This window comes from Nicotiana attenuata, unplaced genomic scaffold (genome assembly GCF_001879085.1).
Source record: "Nicotiana attenuata strain UT unplaced genomic scaffold, NIATTr2, whole genome shotgun sequence".
NCBI classification, from domain to species: Eukaryota; Viridiplantae; Streptophyta; class Magnoliopsida; order Solanales; family Solanaceae; genus Nicotiana; species Nicotiana attenuata.
Genome location: NW_017673818.1, coordinates 44,086 through 58,780, shown reverse-complemented (window position 1 = coordinate 58,780; position 14,695 = coordinate 44,086).

Genomic DNA, 14,695 nt, shown 5'->3' with positions numbered 1-14,695 from the left:
TGAGTTCATACTGTCTCTTTGCAATACTAGATCTACAACAATATTATCATCTTTGCATCTCTAGGATTATTATATTTGATTACGATTTACCCTTTTCCTACTTTTGATTGTTTTTTAGCTTACAAAGTATATTGTTAACTTTTGAGCCAAACAAAAGGTGATGCTAAAGTTTCCCAACACAAGCAGTTCCTTAGCAACAGCACAAAGGGATTAAACATTTGAGTGGAAACATCAATACAATACCAGAGAGCCAGCAGCCATAACCACCCAACTACATCTTCCAGCTTCCAACAATAATTATACATAATAAAGTAAAACTAGAGTATATGAAACTAATTGCATGAAAAAAGATCTAGTAAACCAAGATCTCCTTCTTCATCCTTGTCACATGCCCCAAATGACTCCACAATGAAATCTTCAGGGTTGTATATGTACCAAATTGGTGTTGGCCACGTCCATTTCCGGTATTTGTCATTATTATTGCATCGCAATGGTGTTATGCGTCTACTATCCAAGTCATAGAAACCAATATCATAACCTCCTTGAGCACCAACAATATGTTCATCGATATTATCATCTGTAAAATAAATACGGTTCCCCTTGTAATATCCACCAGGAGGAAGATAACTGGATGCTATTGAAATTGATGTATTTAGTCCCAAAAATAACACATTTTCACCTATATTTTCCACTTTACACCAACTTCTACTGCTAGATTCATACAAATATAACTTGAAATTGGTTGTTTGATAACGATAAATGTCACCGTTCCCAATGAACCTTGCTTTCACGTAAGCTGCGAAACTATTCATATTTTTCTTCTGTAGTATCTCGAGGCAGCAACAACCATGGTTGAACATACTTACTAGAAATAGTTGATAATATTGATCTCCATGAAGTACAAACACATGCAAACCGAACTTGATCAGTATATGTATCAAGGAAATGAATTATTAACCTCAATAGATCCTGTGGAAGCTCCGACTAACCAGCCATTTACAATCTGATACAATAACAGGAAATATGATAATTTTAGAGCAAAAGTATAAACAGCACAACTTTCGTATCACAACTCTATACTAAGAATTTTCCATGATATCAAGGGAATTCAACTGTCGATATATTGTGCAGTCCAATTTTTCAGTAAGCTCCACCACTAACATGGTGTCTGATCTCAAATAATTGTGAGAAAACTACTCCCTCCGGTTCACTTTAATTGATTTTTTGATATTTTTCTTGTGGCCCACAATATTTGATTTTTCCAGATATCAGAAGGAATTAACTTTTTTCCCCCCTAAAGTTGCTCTTGTAGTAAAGAGCCTATGAGTATTGTTATATTTCCAATACCAAATTAAGGTTAATATGATCATTTTTATTGTTAATTAATGCTAAAAGGTGAATTCTTTAATATGTGTGAAAATAGCCAAAAAAAATCAATTAAAGTAGAACGAAGGGAGTAGCATTTATGTTGCTGCTCAAATTCCTTGGACGTAATAAACCCTAACGGGTCGTTAAAATAGTACCGGGATTATAATCCCAGGATTATAAACCCGGTACTATTTTATACCACTTGGGATATGGTATAAAATAATACCACATTTGATGGCACAAGATGGGCTAATAGGTGGGATTAAATTTATACCTTGAAGGTATAAATTTCATCCCACCTCTTATCTCACCTATTCCCTCTTACCAAACGACCACTATGTGGGGCCAATCAAATTAAAAGCAATTCAAAAAGGAAGTAGATAACAACAAGTTGCAATGGCGACTTGTTGCAATAATGGCTGGAAAAAAGAAATCAAGTTGCAACAAGGTTGAAACCATAACAAGTTTTGGATGTTGGCAACTTTCAATAAATCAAGTTTTTGATTGGCTGAAACTTTGGCAATTCCTCCTATAAATAGGAGCTCAATTCTTCTTGTTTAAACACACCAAAATCGAGAGAGAAGCAGAAAGCTGAGAGTAATCCACAGACTGTAGTCTGTGAGATAAATAGTGAGTGGGAGTAATATTGTAGTGAGGTATTTAAAATAAAGAGTGTTATTTCTTTCGAAGTTGTAGCAGTCTCTTGACACTACTAAGTTGTATATTATAGTGGTGATATTTCTCCGCTAGGGTATTGTATTTTATCCCGTTAAAATATTTGGTGTCATTGTTACTCTCTTGTGTTATTGTTATTTACCGTGGATATTATTCCTGGGCGGAATTATTTTTTTATCCCAACAACGTGGTACCAGAGCCATGGCGAATGATAGTCTGCTGTCTTTTCAGTACCCCCGTCTCACAAAAGATAATTACGAAAAATGCTGTCTACGTATGAAAGCTATTCTTGGCTCCCAGGATGTGTGGGAAATCATAGACCGAGGGTATGCAAAACCCGATAATGAGGAAGCTCTGCCTCAAAATGAAAAAGATGTTTTGGCAAAGACAAGGAAGAAGGATCAACAAGCCCTCACGCTCATCCACCAATGTTTGGATGATGCCATGTTTGAGAAGGTGGCAGATGCTACAACCTCAAAGGAAGCTTGGGAGATTTTACAAAATTCTCTCCAAGAAGTTGACAAGGTGAGGAAGATAAAACTTCAAACTCTAAGAGCTGATTTTGAAGTTTTAAAAATGAAAGAATCCGAATGCATTTCGAATTATTGTTCAAAAGTGAAGGCTGTTGTGAATCAATTAAGAAGATACGGGGAGGACATAGAAGATGTCCGTGTGGTAGAAAAGATCCTTCGCACTTTAACACCTAAATTTGATTTTGTGGTGTGTGCTATTGAGGAGTCTAAAGATTTAGACTCTATGATGGTGGAGCAATTGGAGGGTTCTTTACAGGCCCATGAAGAAAAGATCAAGAGGAGACAAGAAGTGTCATTGGAGCAACTTCTTAAAACTCAAGCATCCTTCAAGGATTATGGAGGTGAAAAAAAGCTATCGAGGGAATGGACGAGGCCAAGGCCGTGGCGGTCATGGAAGAGGAAGAAGTAATGGTAACAACTTCAACAATGAAGTTAAAATCCACCAAACATTCAGAGGTCGTGCTCGTGGACAAAGAGGAGGAAGAGGACGTGACTACTACCAAGAAAATAATGGACAAAGGTATGACAAATCAAAAATTGAGTGTTATAATTGTCATAAATTTTGCCATTACTCTTGGGAATGTCGTAGCAATGTTGAAGAGAAAGATAACCTTGTTGACGACAAGAAAGAAGAAGATGAGTCAACGTTATTGCTGGCACTCAAGGAAGAAGACAGGGATGATTGCAGCTCGTGGTATTTGGACAATGGAGCAAGCAATCATATGTGTGGATGCAAAGAAATATTTGTGGAGATCAATAAAATGGTAAGAGGTAATATGTCCTTTGGAGATACCTCAAAGATTCAAATCGAAGGGATATGTACGATTCTGATCTCCTGTAAAAATGGTAGTCACAAGCTAATTCAAGATGTTTATTATGTGCCAAAATTAAAAAGTAATATTTTGAGTTTGGGCCAACTTCTTGAAAAGGAATATTACATCCACATGAAAAATATGCTTCTTTGGCTTAGAGATTCAAGTGGAATTCTAATTGCTAAAGTGCATATGGAAAAGAATAGATTATTTTCTCTAAATCTTAAAACAATTGATGCAAAGTGTTTGAAGGCTAATGTGCAAGATGAATCATGGTATTGGCACATGCGATTTTGGCACTTGAATTTTGAAGCGCTCAAACCAATGGGAGAAAAGAACATGGTACATGGGATACCATCAATCAACCATCCAAATCAACTGTGTGAAGCTTATCTTCTTGGAGAACATGCAAGGAGGAGTTTTCCAAAGGAGGCCATGTCAAGATCAACCAAGCCGCTCCAGCTTGTTCACACTGATGTGTGTGGACCAATCAATCCACCTTCTTTTGGTAAAAGTAGATACTTTCCGCTTTTCATTGATGACTTTAGTAGAAAGACTTGGGTTTATTTCTTGAACCAAAAATCTGAAGCTTTTGCTGCTTTTAAAATTTTTAAAGTACTTGTTGAGAAAGAAAGTGGCTATGAAATTAAAGCTCTAAGGTCCGATAGAGGAGGCGGATTCACTTCAAACGGATTTGATGACTTTTGTCAGTCTCATAGAATTCGTCGCCCTCTAACGCTACCTTATTCACCCCAACAAAATGGAATTGTAGAGAGAAAGAATCGAACGATTCTTAATATGGCTCGATGTATGTTGAAAGCTAAAAGTATGCCCAAGGAATTTTGGGCCGAAGCTATTTCTTGTGCAGTTTATTTGAACAACAGGTCTCCAACAAGAAATATTAGAGATCAAACTCCTCAAGAAGCATGGAGTGAAAGAAAGCCAAGTATCAAGCACTTGAGAATCTTTGGGAGCATAGCCTATGCTCATGTGCCACATCAAGGGAGAGCAAAGCTTGACGATCGAAGTGTCAAGCATGTGTTTGTTGGCTATGATGTGAGTTCAAAAGGCTACAAGTTATACAACCCAAGCAGCGGTAAGGTGGTGGTAAGTCGCGATGTTGAATTTGATGAAGAATTGGCATGGGATTGGGAAGCTCAGGAAGAAACTTCATATGATTTTCTTCCATACTTTGGTGATGAAGAAGAACTAGAGACCGTGGAACCTGTACAGGATACAACTCCACCTCCTTCTCCAACCAATGTTGCATCTCCCTCTTCTCAAGAAAGTTCAAATGAACAGCCGCAAAGGACAAGGAGTATTCAATAGCTCTATGAGGACACAGAAGAAGTTACTAATTTTGATTTTTTATGTTGTCATTTTACTGATAGTGAACCATTGAACTTTGATGAAGCTGTTAGAAACAAAAAGTGGAGACAAGCCATGGAAGAGGAGATTGAGTCAATAGAGAAGAACAACACTTGGGAGTTAACAACTCTTCCCAAGGGTCATCGAGCAATTGGAGTGAAATGGATATACAAAATAAAAAAGAATGCTGATGGAGATGTGGAGAAATACAAGGCACGGCTTGTGGCTAAAGGCTACAAGCAAAGGCAAGGCATTGACTATGAAGAAGTCTATGCACCTGTTGCCTGCATGGAGACGATTCGTTTGCTGATCTCTTTGCCGGCGCAAATGAAGTGGAAAATCCATCAACTAGATGTCAAGTCAGCTTTCTTGAATGGCTATCTTGAAGAAGAAGTCTATGTTGAACAACCATTGTGCTTCGTGGTCAAAAACTATGAAGATAAATTGTTGCGATTGAAGAAAGCTTTATATGGATTAAAGCAAGCCCCACGAGCATGGAATAGTTGCATCGATTAATATTTTCAAGACAATGGGTTTACTCGTTGTCTCCATGAATATGCTCTTTACCTTAACGTTCATACTAATGGAGATATCTTACTTGTTTGTCTTTATGTTGATGACCTTATTTTCACGGGCAATAACTCAAGTTTGTTTGAAGCTTTTAAGAAAGATATGTCCCGTGAGTTTGAGATGACAGACGTAGGGCTCATGTCATACTACCCGGGCCTAGAAGTGAAGCAGATGGAGGATGGAATTTTTATCTCTCAAGAAAGCTATACAAAAGAGATATTGAAGAAGTTCAACGTGCTCGATTGCAACCCCGTGAACACACCGATGGAGAGTGGGACAAAATTGTCCAAGTTTGATGAAGGAGAAAAAGTGGATCCCACATTTTTCAAAAGTCTTGTGGGAAGTTTAAGGTACTTGACTTGTACCAGTTGGAGTAGTAAGCCGCTTCATGGAAGCTCCTACCTCCACTCATTTGAAAGTCACTAGAAGAATTCTTCTCTACCTAAAAGGTAGGATTGACTTTGGGCTATTTTATTCTTCTTCTAGTGATTTCAGTCTTATGGGATTTTGTGATAGTGATTATGCGGGTGATATTGATGATAGAAAAAGTACAACTGGTTTTGTATTTTTCTTGGGTGATTCTGTTATTTCTTGGAGTTCAAAGAAACAATCCATTGTTATTCTCTCGACTTGTGAAGCTGAATATATAGCAGCAACATCCTGTACCTGTCATGCTATTTGCCTGAGAAGATTATTGAAGGAGCTCAATTAGCCACAAATTGAAGCTAGGGAGATTTGTATTGACAACGAATCCGCACAGGCACTTGCTAAAAATCCAGTGTATCATGATCGAAGCAAGCATATAGATACAAGGTATCACTTTATTTNAGGAGTCGTAGCTCAAGTATGTGAAGTCACATGATCAAGTTGCGGATATTTTTACCAAACCTCTCAAGTTTGAAGATTTCCAGAGATTGAGATCAAGGCTTGGAATGAAGAAGAAAAATTAAAATTAAGGGAGAGATTTGTGGGGCCAATCAAAATTAAAAACAATTCAAAAAAGGAAGTAGATAACAACAAGTTGCAATGGCAACTTGTTGCAATAATGGCTGAAACAAAAAAATCAAGTTGCAACAAGGTTGAAACCATAACAAGTTTTGGACGTTGGCAACTTGCAATAAATCAAGTTTTTGATTGGCTGAAACTTTGGCAATTCCTTCTATAAATAGAAGCTCAATTCTTCTTGTTTAAACACACCAAAATCGAGAGAGAAGCAGAAAGCTGAGAGTAATCCACAGATTGTAGTTTGTGAGATAAATAGTGAGTGGGAGTAATATTGTAGTGAGGTGTTTAAAATAAAGAGTGTTATTTCTTTCGAAGTTGTAGCAGTCTCTTGACACTACTAAGTTGTAATATTATAGTGGTGATATTGCTCCGCTAGAGTATTGTATTTTATCCCGTTAAAATATTTGGTGTCATTTTACTCTCTTGTGTTATTGTTATTTACCGTGGATATTATTCCTGGGCGGAATTATTTTTTTATCCCAACACACTAAGGTTCTAAAAAGCAACAACTTTACTACAATAGTGACTCTTCAAAAACCAATATCAAAAGAGCACTATAATCAAAGAAGTTTCAGAAAATTGTTCGAATTTGAAAAACCTAGAAGAAATAGCAAAGAAGTAACAACAACGACCGAGTGAAATCCCATAAGTGGAGTCTGGAAAGGATAGTGTGTACGCATACCTTACCCCTATCCGGATAGAGAGGCTGTTTCCAATAAACACTCGGCTCAAGAAGAAGAAAAGACGATGAAAACAAAATTTACCTAAAAGAAACTGAAAAGAGCACAAAAGCTTAAACAGCTACAATCGGTTTGTCGAGTGAGACAATTATCGGTAAACAAGGATGGTTTTATAGCGTTTTAGGTTTCTAGTTAAGACACGTTTTGTTTTCCCAACCTGATCTGGTTTGTCTGAATACAATCCTTCTTGCTATGCCGAAGTCGGCGTAATTCCTTATTCTTAACATATTATTAGGTCACCAATTTCTTATTATATTATACGGAAAATGGCCAAATATATTCCTCTACTTTCGTTTATTGTTCAATCCTGTCCCCGTCATACTTCCCGTTCACATATACCCCTGCCGTCCATCAAAGTTCTACATTTACCCCTGCTTTAACGGACATGACACGTGTCGTCGTGTGAGTGAAGAACCAACCCAGCAACAAAAAAAACCATCCTTGTTCGGGTTATCCATAATCTGTCAGACCCTCCACTCCCAATTTTCTAAAAACTTCTTGCAGTTCTCTCTCTATGATTCTAAACATTTGCGTTCTTGGTTTTTGCTGCGAAGAATAATAATAATGGGTGTTCAGGAAATGGACCTTCTTTCACAAGTAAGTTTGCCACCTGGGTTTCAGTTTTACCCGATTGAGGAGCTTTAAGTTAATATTTGTGCGCAAAGTTGCTGGCTAAGATTTCTCTTTACAAATCATTGCAGAGATTAACTTGTACAAAGTCGTTCTTTGGGTTCTCCCAAGCAAGTTTCTTGCTAAAGCCTTTCCAATTTAATTTTAGTGTTCCTTAACGTGATTAACTAACAATTTTATTTTTGAATTTGTAAACACAAGGCAATATTCGGAGAAGCTTCGATTGGGCATGAATGACTTTCTCAGGTGCATTTGAACAATCAGAATAATAACAACAATTTGAATGATCTGAATGAATATTTGCGCACCACACACAATCGAATTTTCATAGAGACATCGATTTGAAGGTGGGGTGGATGTAGAAGTACAAAGTGGGATTAGAGTCTTAATTGGGAGTGGAAGGTCCGATGGATTACGGGTAACCTGAACAAGGATGGGTTTTTTGTTGCTGGGTTGGTTCTTTCACTCATACGACGACACGTGTCATGTACGTTAAGGGAGGGGTAAATGTAGAACTTTGATGGACGGCAGGGGTATATTTAAATGAAAAGTATAACGGAGGAAAAGATTGAACAATAAACAAAAGTAAAGGGGTATATTTGACCCTTTTCCGTATATTATAATCTCTATTTTATTAATCTCAACATTACAATCGAATAACAAGGAATTCATGATCTAATGTAGCCTAGAAAAAAGCCACGTGGCATAGTTAGTTAATAATTAGTTATTACTTAATAATTAATTATTACAAATTAATAAAGAAATTAACTACCTAAAATTAACTACTCAAACATGGGTGAGAGTTGTTTAGGTTAGTCAATTTCTTTGTTTCACTTTTTAAGTTATTTTCATTTATCTTTTTTGAAATAAAAAGTGTCACACCTCTTTTTTCCAAAGAATAGAGAGTTTTTTCAATTAAAGTGACATTATTCAAAATAAGATTATTTATTTAATTAGAGTCGCCACTTGGAATAATTATTATGGTGTCCCAAGTCACCAATTTATTTTAAAATCCCAAATCAAGGAAATTGACTCTATTTATGGTCCGCGAACACAGAAGACCAGGTAAGAAATTCTGTTAATCCAGAAGAAGGTGTGAGGCACTCCCGAGTTCCGTGATTTTAGCATGATCGCTTAACAATTGATACTTGGCTTAATTATCTAAATTATTACATGTTTTAAAACCTATGGTGCATTTTATCTTTTAACGCTTTTAATTAAATATTTAACCAGGATCGCCTCCTCGACTGGTTGGCCCCTCCACTAGACCTTCACCGCGGAAATCCTCTTGGATCTCAATTGGCGATCCTGTCTAGCAACAATGGCAACTGGCTCCTCCTCATAACCCAAACTCTCATCTAGCTGAATGGTGCTAAAGTCTAACACATATGACAAGTCGGAGTGATACCTCCGAAGCATAGACACGTGGAAAATCGGATAAACCCCTGATAGGCTGGGAGGTAAAGAAAGCTCATAATCCTTCAGTAACTCAAGCCATCTACGCTGCCTCAAATTGAGATACCTTTGCTTGAACAGATGTTGTAATCTGCGATGATCAGTCTAAACCTCACATGAAACCCCATACAGATAATGCCTCCATATCTTAAGAGCATGAACAATCATGCTAACTCTAAATCGTGCATAGGGTAAGTCTTCTCATGAATCTTCAACTGACGCAAAGCATATGCAATAATTCGCCCCTCTTACATCAATACGCAACCCAAGCCAACGCGTGAAGCGTCACAATACACCGTATACATCCCCGAACCGGAATGCAATACTAGAACTGGTGCTGTAGTCAAAGCTGTCTTAAGCTTCTGAAAGCTCACCTTACAATCATCGGACCAACGGAATGGAGCACCCTTCTGGGTCAATCTAGTCAGAGGTGCTGCAACGGATGAAAAGCCCTGCACGAACCGGCGATAATAACCTGCTAACCCCAGGAAACTCTTGATCTCAGTCACCGAAGTGGGGTGAGGCCAACTCAAACTGCCTCAATCTTCTTGGGATCCACCTTGATACCCTCGCCTAATACAATATTCCCCAAGAATGCCACAGACTCTAGTCAAAACTCACACTTGGGAACTTAGCATACAACTTCTGTTCTCGCAATATCTGAAGCACCACTCTCAAATGCTGCTCCTGCTCCCTCAGGCTACGTGAGTAGATCAAGATGTCCTCAATGAAGACAATAAAAAAGGAATCAATATAAGGCTTGAACACCCTGTTCAACAAATCCATAAATGCAGCTGGGGTATTAGCCAAGTCGAAGGACATCACCAGGAACTCATAATGGCCATACCTAGTATGAAAAGCAGTCTTTGATACATCCGAGTCCCGAATCTTCAACTAATGATACCCTGATCTCAAGTCGATCTTAGAGAACACCCTAGCACCCTACAACTGGTCAAACAAATCATCAATACGCGATAACGAGTATTTATTCTTGATTGTAACTTTGTTCAACTGGCGGTAATCAATGCACATCCGCATAGTTCTATCTTTCTTCTTCACAAATAACACCGGTGCACCCCAATGTGATACACTTGGTTTGACAAACCCTTTTGCTAACAACTCCTCAAGCTGCTCCTTCAACTCCTTCAATTCTTTTGGAGCCATACGGTACGGTGGGATAGATATAGGCTTGGTACCTGGAGCCAAATCAATATAGAAATCAATATCACGATTTGGTGGCATGCTTGGGAGGTCAGAAGGAAACACATCGACACATTCCAGGACTACTGGCACTGAATCAATCGTCGGCGACTCTGCGGTGGTCTCCCAAACATAAGCTAGATAAGCCAAACAACCCTTCTCGACCATATGTCGAGCCTTCAGAAAAGAGATGACCCGACTAACTGCACTAACGGAGGAACCCTTCCACTCCAATCATGGCAACTCTGACATCGCTAAAGTAACAATCTTGGCATGGCAATTGAGGATGACATGATATGGGGATAACCAGTCCATGCCTAGGATGACCTCAAAGTCGGTCATATCAAGTAACAAAAGGTCCGCTCTAGTCTCGTAACCGCAGAATGTGACCACACAGGACCGATAGATCCAATCCACAACCACAAAGTCGCCCACATGAGGGGACACATAAACATGAGTACCCAAGGACTCACGAGGAATATCTAGGAAATGAGAAAACAGAGATGATACATATGAACAAGTAGCCTGGATCAAATAATATTGAAGCATCCCTACCGCAGATGGAAATAATACCTATGATCATGGCATCTGAGGCCAATGCATCTGGTCTGGCAGGAAAAACATAAAATCTGGCTGGAGCACCGGCTGGCTGGCCTCCGCCTAACTAAACAGTAGCTGGATGACCTCTCCCTGCCTGGCCTCCACCTCTAGGACGGCCCCTACCGGCCTGCCCTCCACCTCAAGGCGGCCGGACAATCGGTGCTGTAATCATGGGCTGCTGGCCCTACTACACTGCCTTGCCCCATAGCCTGGGCAGTATCTCCTCATGTGATTGAGATATCCACACTCGAAATAACCCCTCGGTGCAGTGATCTGCTGCCTTGAAGCTTTACCCTCATGGCCTGAAGACCCATTGGAAGAAGCCTGAATAGCTGGTGGGCAGTAAGAACTCTCTGGCATGCCACTGAAATAGGAGCTAGAAGAACTCTAGTGGCCTGAGTACCCACTGGAAGAACCCTGGATGGCTGGTGGGCGGTAAGAACTCTCCGGCATGACGCTGAAATAGGGGCGCGCTGGAGCACCTCGAGGAGGTGGTGATGCTGAATATGGGGGACTGCTAGGCTGACCCTTCCCAAACTGACCTCTGCCCCTAGCTGGGGCACCTCTAAACTCTATAGAGAAACGGGCCCTCTTGTCCTGCTGCATCTGCTTTCTACCCCTCTGACGGTAGCCCTCAATCCTCCGAGTAATCTCCACTACCAATTGATAAGGAGTCCCCATCTCAACCTCCCGGGCCATGCCCTAATACCGGAGTGCAACCCCGCAACAAACCTCCGCACTCTCTCTGCGTCAGTAGGAAGTATCATAAGTGCATGGCAGGACAACTTAGAAAACCTCTCCTCATAATCGGTCACTGACTCTGACCCTGCTCGAGCTGCTCAAACTGATATCGCAACTTTTCCCTCTTGGAGGGTGGAATATACCTATCCAAGAAAAGCTGTGTGAACTGGCCCCAAGTCATGGGAGGAGAACCCGCTGATCTACCAAGAAGATAAGACTGCCACCATCTACGGGCCCTGCCCTCTAGCTGGAAAGTAGTGAAATCCACCCCATGAGACTCCAATATCCTCATATTGTGCAGTCTTTGCCTGCACCTATCAATGAAGTCTTGGCATCCTTATGACGCTCGCCCCCCAAGAAATGAGGGTATAATCTAGTCCACCTGTCCAATAGCTTCTGCGGCTCGCCGTCCGCAGCTGGTCTAGGCTCAGGTGCAGCTGCTGTAACTGGCTAGGCTTTGCCCGCGGGTAGTGTACCCCGGGTCTGATATACTGCAGTTGCATGTCTAGGAGCCTGAGCAGTAGGGGCTGTGCTCCCCTTCCTGCCTGGGATGTGGTAGAGTCTGCTGGAAATAAGCCATCCCGGGTCATAGAATCCATGAACCGCAACATACGGCCCATGACCTCCTAAAAGCTCGGTGTTGTCATGAAATCTACCGGGGCTGGCTCTGCTACGGGAACCTTGCCCTGCTCCTCGACGATGGGATCCTCCACTAGATCCGCTGGTGGTGCCACTGGGGCAACTCTGGGGCGCCCTCGTCCCCTACCTCGGGCCGGTGCCCTCCTCCGACCTCTTCCTCGGCCTCCAACAACAGGGAGAGCAGCTCCTCCCGGGTCTGTAACATCTGCCGCACGCGTCCTCACCATCTGTGAGAGAATAGAAGAAGGAAACTTAGTATACCATCAACTGCACGATAGAAGATGAATACAGAGTAGTTTCCTAACACCCTACAACCTCTCGAAGATAAGTACGGATGTCTCCGCACCGATTCATAAGATTCTGTTAGGTCTGCCTATCACTTGTGAGACCTATGTGAACCTAGTGCTCTGATACCATGTTGTCACGTACCAACTCCACGTCAGGCCGTGATGGCGTTTTGCTAGACAAGCCAACAGTGAACAACTTAGTGATTTCCCATTTTTATTAAGTGATATCAACAACTAATTTTTCTTTAAATGTAAAACATTTGATAAGTAATAGATTTTTAAAGCATCCAAAAACAGTAACAACTAAGGAAATCATAACTATAGAAGTACAACCCAAAAATCATAAGTCTACTAATATGTGCCAAGATCTAGTATCACAAGTGTGTGGGCAACTAGTAGAATATACAAAAGATGACTATCCTACTGCCTGAAATAGAAGAGACAGAGATAAACAAAAGAGAGACTCCGACATGCTGCTGAACGGCTTAGAAGGGGGCAACTCACCGTGAAATCTCGATCTGATATCAAGTATGCTCGCCAGACGGGTAACTAGATGCACCAGCCTCAGATCTTGTACAATTAAATACAAAAGTGCAGTATGGAGTTTTCCGGTTTTCAAGATCCAAAGATAATTTTCTCGGCTCATAGGAATAAGAACCCATCCCATGTAATGCATTGACACACTCCACTCTGCTTGCATCATCATTGACATCAAGATTTAATAGCACGGCCTCAAGGGGATCCTCCACGTTGATCATAGAACTTGTGTCATCCACTATCACAGCTGTGACAATATCCACAAAAGAGCACACCTCGGTGCTATTGGTTTGCTTCATGGATTTACAAACATGGAAGACCACCTTTTCATCTCCCACTCGGAAACTTAGCTCACCCGCTTCAACATCAACCAATGCCTTCCCCGTCGCTAGGAGAGGTCTCCCAAGAATAATTGGGACTTCAAAGTCCACTTCACAATCCAAAATGACAAAGTCGGCCAGCAATATAAACTTGTCCACCCGGACAAGTACGTCATCAATTATACCCAAAGGCCGCTTCATCGATCAGTCCGCCATTTGAAGTCTCATTGAGGTTGGCCTAGGTTGCCCAATTCCCAAAGTCTTGAAGACTGAATAAGGCATCAAATTAATGTTATCCCCCAAGTCACAAAGGGCCTTAGCAAACTCCGCACTACCGATAGTGCAAGGGATAGTAAAAGCTCCAGGGTCTTCAAGTTTCGAGGCCATAGAATGCACTATCGCACTGACTTGGTGAGTCATCTTTATTGTTTCACAATCCATGGAACGTTTTTTTGTGACTACATCCTTCATGAACTTTGCATAGCCCGGCATTTGTTCAAGGGCCTCCACCAAAGGCACATTGATTGTAAGGCTTTTCATCATTTCTATGAACTTTTTGAATTGATTGTCACTCTTTTGCTTTGCTAACTGTTGAGGATAAGGTGGAGGTGGCCTAGGCAAAGGTGCCTTGACTTTGGGCACCACCGGCTCGGGCATATCAATCACATGTTCCCTAGACGGGTTCACGACGTCTTGAGTTTCCACCTCGGCCTCATCAATATCTATCCTCACTTCATGTTCACATTGTTCTCAACCACATCTTCAACTATCAAAGGTACATCATTTTCCCGCAACTCAATATCATCATCCACAACTTGCTTATCTTTCGAGGCATGTACATCACCGCCTCTCCCACTTCTTGTTGTAACCGCCATCACATGATTGTTCCCACCTTTAGGGTTCACTACCGTATCACTTGGTAGAGCACCCTTTGGGCGAGTATTTAACGATTGAGAGATTTGGCCTAATTGTACCTCCAAATTCCGAATTGAGGTATTGTGGAAGCCAATTGAGCATCGGAATCTTGGTTCTTTATCATTTGTTCGAACATCATTTCTATTCTTCCCATATCATTACCCAAAGAACTAGATCCTTGAGAATGAAAAGAAGGCGGATTGTTCGGTTGTTGGTACATCGGGGGCCTTTGAAAGCCTTGCCCCTGGTAGCCTTGGTTTCCATTATTGTTCCACCCGCCTTGACCATTTTTGTTCCAAT